This window comes from Serinus canaria, chromosome 5 (genome assembly GCF_022539315.1).
Source record: "Serinus canaria isolate serCan28SL12 chromosome 5, serCan2020, whole genome shotgun sequence".
NCBI lineage: Eukaryota > Metazoa > Chordata > Aves > Passeriformes > Fringillidae > Serinus > Serinus canaria.
In genome coordinates this window covers 25,347,711-25,354,489 of record NC_066319.1, presented here as the reverse complement: position 1 = coordinate 25,354,489, position 6,779 = coordinate 25,347,711, and positions in this window count along the sequence as shown.

The window sequence follows — 6,779 nt, the reverse complement described above, 5'->3', positions numbered from 1 at the left end:
AAGTATTTGGCTCTGCTAAATCTGAATTTTAGGACAGTCAGTGCATTGCAGAAGTCTTGGCTGATGCCATGTTGAGAAACCTACCCATTCTTGGGGGGTGCAAGATGTCCATGAAAGACAATTTACAAACTCCTTTGGCCTCACCTGTCTCTGGCTTACAGTGCAGTGTAGTGACTGCCACTGTACCTGCAGATTCATGTGCCTTGTCCTGCCCCGATGGCATCTCCTGGCAGAAATGGCATTTGTTTGGCTGCATCCAATATATATGTCCAAAGTAGTCTGGCTTTCACTTCTCTCAGACCTGGAGAGGAGCTGTGAGATGTACAGTGGAACATCTTATATACAGGTTTATAAACCACATGAGATTGCACATTTAAAATACCCAATTTCCTTTCTGTAGGTGGTACAATGGGATGTCTCTGGAGGATAAGATAGTCAGCAGATTGGCACGGAGTGGGTCACATCTAGGAGACAGAAAGGAACCAAAAAGAATACATTAGGAGTGCCTGTGGCATACACACCAAGATCTACAGAGCAAGAGAGATATTAAAAGTGTTCTTTATTGTCAGCTCATACTTGTTTGTCTAGGTGGTTTTAGTGACCCTTAAATATGCAATGGAATGGGTGCTGGGGCATGATGAGGTGTTACGGTTAGAAGGGAAATGTGTCAAGACAGAAAATGTGCACTGAGAGACTGGGAATGAACTTCATATTTGTGCCAAATTTCTATTTGTAAGGACAGTTTAAAAGCCCTAATAAAAAGCAACATGGAAGGGGATAGAAGAAATGGGCTTCAGTGTATCACAGGGCAGCATGAAGAAGCATCCCCATTCAGTAAGGAAAAAGGTTGGCAATTTTCAGAAGATGGGGCCCCGATTTGTACAGGGAGTAGGGTGAGGCTGTGCATCAGAAAGGTGTCAGCTTGGCAAAGCCACACAGCCCAGGAGTAAGAGCATCATATCCAAAAGCTGAGTCAGGCAAGCAAAGAAAACAAAGACCTGGCAGAGCTCAGCCTGTCAGATTTGTCTGCCTTCCCAGTCCAAATGGTTGCTTTTATTTATTAAATACATCTAATACCCACTGGACTTCAGTGATGCCTGAACAGCTCCATGAATTTATTTTCAATTCCACAGTCACTCTGGTTTTGATGTTGAATAAACTGTAATTTATCATCTAAACCAGTCCTGATTGCTGTTTGGCTACAGCTGCCAGCAATCCCAAGGACAGGCTAATTGGCCCTTCCACCTTTGTGAGATGAAGTTGTCTCTGAGGATATGTAGCCCCCAGTTGAATTCAGGCTTTCAGTCTGGAAGGCACATGCATATACATCTTCCCACCTGCCATACCATCAGAATTCTGCTGGTACCTGAAGCCAAAACATAGGAAAAAAGCCTAGAGATTAAAGAGATCTGGAGAAAGGAAAATGAAGGTTACTATCCCTGAGATTTAAGCTTTGGAAATGTCAGCTCTCACCAGGTGCCTTTGTTTCCCCCTCTGTAGCTCGAGATTCAAGGTATCAATCTCTGCTATCAAGGTCGCCCTCATAAATTGAAGGATCAGGGCAAAGAAGGAAGTTTGAACTCAAGAGACTACTGCAAAATCTATGCAAAGAAGCTCATTTTTTAATTTCAGAAATGGAGGGGATCAGTGTCACTGCTATGAGATGCCTGAAGGGGCTATTTTTCTTCTTTAGAAGCTTTATACTCTATTTTAACACAGATTAATTATGAATATTTATATATATAGCATAAAAATGTGATAAGCAGTTTGTGGTCTGGCTTGCAAAATATGTATATAATATTGCAAAAATCAGCTCTCTCTTCTGGGCTTTGTGCTTGGTCATTCAATCTTTCTAAACAGCCAGCAAGGAACAGAGACAACATGCATGTGTAGCTTTGCTGCCTCTATTCAGAGCAAGAAGAAACTGGTGCAGTCAGGAACTGCAGTTTGTGTCAGTTTAAGATCAGCACCCTGTCATTCAGAGCATGCCACTGTAAAAATGTTTATAATCCTTTCTCTGAGCTCAGCTGGGCCATTGCACTGACTTAGCAGGCAGAATTTTGCTCTGCTGTTTAGTGAGAGATGGTATTTGGGCTAAATTTGTAAAGATTTGATACCATTTTGAAGATATACCTGGAAACCTAGTGTCTTTCTTTAAGATGAAACAACTATGAAGATCCTGAGCACTTCAGGCCATCAAAGCTTGTAAAATACTTTACTGAAAGAGAAAAATGAAGCCTTCTGTTTTGAGGAGACTCCTACCCAGAAAATTGCAGTATGAGGACTTCAAATTACTTCTATGCTGCTCCAAAAACAGCATAAATTAATATATGCTGTTAAGGAAATGCTACATACTGCCCCAAAGCTGACAGTAATGGAAAGACTATTTCCAATACAGATGGTTTGTTAGTTCACTTATGCATATAGGCATATTGGAAGAGAGGAGCTATTGCTAAATATAAAGTAAGTCTTACCATCCTGTGACTTGTATGTCCTGCCAAAAAACTATGCAGACTATCTGCAAGGACTAAATACTGTGATCTCAACAGGCTTTCAATATAAAAAAAGGTGTATTCCTAGTTAATAATAAGCTCTGCCTTTTTAAGATTACAAAATCAAACATCTATTGCAGTTACAAGTGTCATATCACTGTATCTATTTATGAGTGTGTAATCCAAAACATGCTATTATCTTTTGCTAAACCTGTAAAGAGAGAACACTATGTTGTTTCAATATTAACGCTTAGTGAAATATTTGTGAATCAAATTGTGGATATAGCAGAAGAGAATCTGTCTGGACCATTCACAAAATGAGCTTTGATATCCTTTTAGTAAGTAAAAAGCTGAAGGGAGACATCAATAATTTATTAGCACTTGGATTACATCCTCCAGTGCTTGTAGTTTGCTGCCTTCTTGAAGGAAAAGAGGACAAAAGGCGATACTGGCTCTTAGGCTGTAAAGTCTTTGCATGCTCTGATCTCTTGGCTCTCACCAAGGATGCCGTATATCGAGGGGCATTCTGACAATGACTGTGATGATCACAGCTCCGGGGATCACAGTGGGATGAGCCACCAGCCTGTTCTCATGTGATGCCTTTCCAATTACCAGCATAAAATAAGTCATGTGGTTTTGGTATCACCCTGGCACAGAGGCACCCCTGCTGTAAACAGCAGGCTTGGCGTTCTGAGGGGCCTGAGTTTTAACAAACCATCCCTACACTTCAGGCTTTTTGCTTCCCTCCTGTTCTCAGATATATGTGCCCTGTCTCCTGCCATCTCTTTCCTGGTGGCAGTGATGCCTATGCTCAGTCTTTAGATTTAGTGATGGAACCGCCACATTGCACAGATATGCCAGAATTTGCACTGACATTTGCTCTTTCTTTTCAGAATGAAATGTTCTCTCCTCTCATCTTTTTCTCTGGCTTGTGTCTTTCAAATTTGACACCTGTCTCCTAGTTCTCTCTTTCCCTTATCTTTCTCCTTCTGAGGTGCTATATGCAATACCTGAACAATCACTACTCTCCCAACTTGTTTCTCAGATTTTTCAACCTTTAAGTCCTGAGAAATCTTTCCTAGTTCTTTCCCTATCACTGTCACCAAGAGCTTCATCATCCCTCACAGCATTGTCTTGAGTTGTTCCCAAGCAGCACTTAGGAGTAAGCAAAGGCTATTCCTCTGCTGTATTGAAACAGAATCCAACAACTCTTTTCTTCTGCTTCATCAGCCTCCACTGATGGAACAGATACTCCCAACCCCGGATAGGACAGGAAGGGCCATGGGCAACCTGAGGGATCTAGATGTGCCTCTGCCCTTCTGTGTGCACAAGGGTGTTGTTTCCTGCAGGTATTGACATTTCCTGTTCCAGGGGTGCAGACAGGCAGCAGCAAAAGGTCATGTCTATGATAGTCTACCAGCATCTCTGGTGCTTGCTGCTCATGTCATTCCAAGCCTAAGTTGATGCACTCTGCTTTTCAGAGGGACTTGGTAGCTGAGCCTAATGCTAGCAAGGTTCTGTCCACAAAATGTTTTTGAGAAAATGAGACAAAACTCTTTTTACAGATACTGTAAAAAGATCTCAATATTAATGGGGTGCTATGGACAGTCAAGAGAAATTTGAGCCCCCAGATTTTTCCTCCACAGCACTGCAGGGCTTTGTAAATCAAAGGGAATACCAGTGAAAGAGTCTGCTTCAATATTTTATCTTTTCTAAAGAAAGAGAGGTTCTCAGGCACAGTGGCTGACCAGAGGAGTAATCCTAGGCTAGGCAAACCACCAACAGCTCCAAGCATCCAAATATTGCATGTGTGGCTGGAAGATGAGGAAATTAATTTCATTCTAATCAGGAAATACCTAACCATCATGGGGCTTGGTCAACTTCTTTCCCAAGTTGAACTCAGAAGCCCAAATCCATCCATTAAACTCCACAGCCCATGAATTCTGATGCAAAACAGCCATCTGGTCAGTGTCATTCCAGACCCAAGTCAATAATTTGGAAAGTTACCAACATTTTCCCATGGGAAGAAAGCTGGGCAGTTGCTGCTGCTGTATGTCTCTAGAAGGCAGTCTGCCAGCACTCAGGGCTGCTGTCCAGTGCCAAATAGACTTTTAAAAAGCATGGCCCTCAGTGGCAAAACATAGTGGAAAGGTGCAACACATGCACCTGAGCAATGAGTGCTCCCACACGGTGACACTGAGAAGCACTGCAGCAACCTCTGCCATTTCTCCTGTAACTGTGCTGCAGAAGAAAAGAGTTTTTAAATATTGGTGTTGCTAATGGTATGGTACTACTTGCTACTAACAGGAGGGGTGTTCTCTGCCAGTGAGCTTCACTTTGGTCACTGTCATCTTCTTTGCTCCTGATTTAGGCAACTGTCATGAGAGATCACAATAGCTACAAACCCCTCTGAAAATAAATTAAAAAGAAAAAACAACCCACAACACTGAAGAGAACTTGTTGTCAGGCAAAAAATAAGCATAAGAGAGTCCTCTAGAAAGATGCCTACGTATCAGCTTGGTAGAAAAGCATGTACAGGTGAAGCTTTCTGCTGACTTCACTTCCATCACCAAATACCACCAGTGAGAGAATGGTCCTGTCCTGCTGCCATGCATATATCAAACTTCACAAGCACTTAGCCTCTGGAAATACAGGGTGCAAGCTCCTACTCTGAGGAAGACTGGCAAAGTAACTTCTATTTATATGGTGGCAAGAGAATTTTAAAGTGATGCAGCACTATGTAACAGAGACACCTCTAGGCATTAGATATTTCATGTGATAACAAAGCAGTTCTGGTAGCTTCCTTGGAATACCTCTCTTACAGGTATCTCTTCCACTTTGCTGAGCTGTCCTTTTGTTCCTCATTAGGCTGCTTGTCTCTCTCTACCAGAAAGCTGGGTGAAGCAGTGTGTTGCCACGTGAGAAGCAGAAATGCATGCCACTGGCATGCTCCTCTGGGAACCCACAGCTTTCCACATCACTCCCAAGGAAATGGGAAACCTGCTCTGGCCTAATAAAGACCCATGGAAAAGTACTTAAGAAGATGAGGCACAATTACCCATCACAGCCCTTTACATTTCCAAAGATGAAGGTGAAAACCCAGCTCTGTGTGACGGCAGTTAGTTCTGCCAGATCACTTAAATCATCAGGACATTGTGATCATCACTGTTAAAAACTCTTGGCAGATCTAGCTGCACTAGCACAGCTATTTAGAGTTGAGTACTTCAGGCTTGGGTCCACTGGCAGTAGGAACTGCTGCTGTGCAGGCATCTACATCAAATATTCACAGAATCATTGTAGGCTTTGGGCTGGAAGGGCCTTTAAAGATCACCTAGTTCCACTCACCCTGCCATGGGCAGGGACACCTTCCACAAGAGCAGGTTGTTCAAAGCCTCATCCAACCTGGCCTTGAACACTTGCAAGGATGGGGCATCCACAGTTTCTCTGGGCAACTTGTTCCAGTGTCTCACCACTCTCATAGTGAATATTTTTTTCCTGATATCTAATCTAAACATCTCTCCTGTCAGTTTAAAGCCATTCCACCTTGTCCTATCACTACCTGCCCTCCTAAAATTATCTCTCTAAAGCAAGAGCATTGCACAGGCCATGCTTTCTGTTCCCAAGGTGTGAGAGTTGAAGCTTGGGAGAGATGAGCTTCCCCTGGCACTCCTTTCAGTACATATGCAGACTAGTACAGATGGATTTTGGATAAAGCATGTACACATCACTCTCATCCTGTTCAGATACAAAGGTATAAGGTTTTCCCCATGATACAACAGTAAATAACCTGAAAAGAAGAAAGGAACAAATTATAATGAAAATTAAAAAGGAAGTTCTTCAGGAGATTTGCCATGGAGGGTAATCATGTGAGCATATCCAGTGATTTAAACTGTCTCAAATTGCTTAAAATCTCAGGCTTAGGCACTTTGACAAGCTTCCTTTAAAGTCTGTGACAGTGGATTTGAATGCATTGACTATGTCACTCAGATTTTGTCAGATAGATCCCACAGGAGCAGCCAAGGGAGACACTGTCCTCAGCCCAGAGAAGCTAGATTTCAGAAATGTTCTCCTCATTGATAGCAGGGGCAGAGGGCATTGTCAGGCAGGGTCGGCTCAAGACCATTTTCATTTAAGCCTTCTGTGAAACTGTGACTGTCATCATCTGTGCAAATACAGATTTTCACCTGCGCCACAATTCAGAGGCAGTGTCTGAGTGACCTGACTTGAGAAATACATTTACTTGACTGCCCATTCCAATTTCCAGAGGAGTCTGTTCTCTGGAGTCCC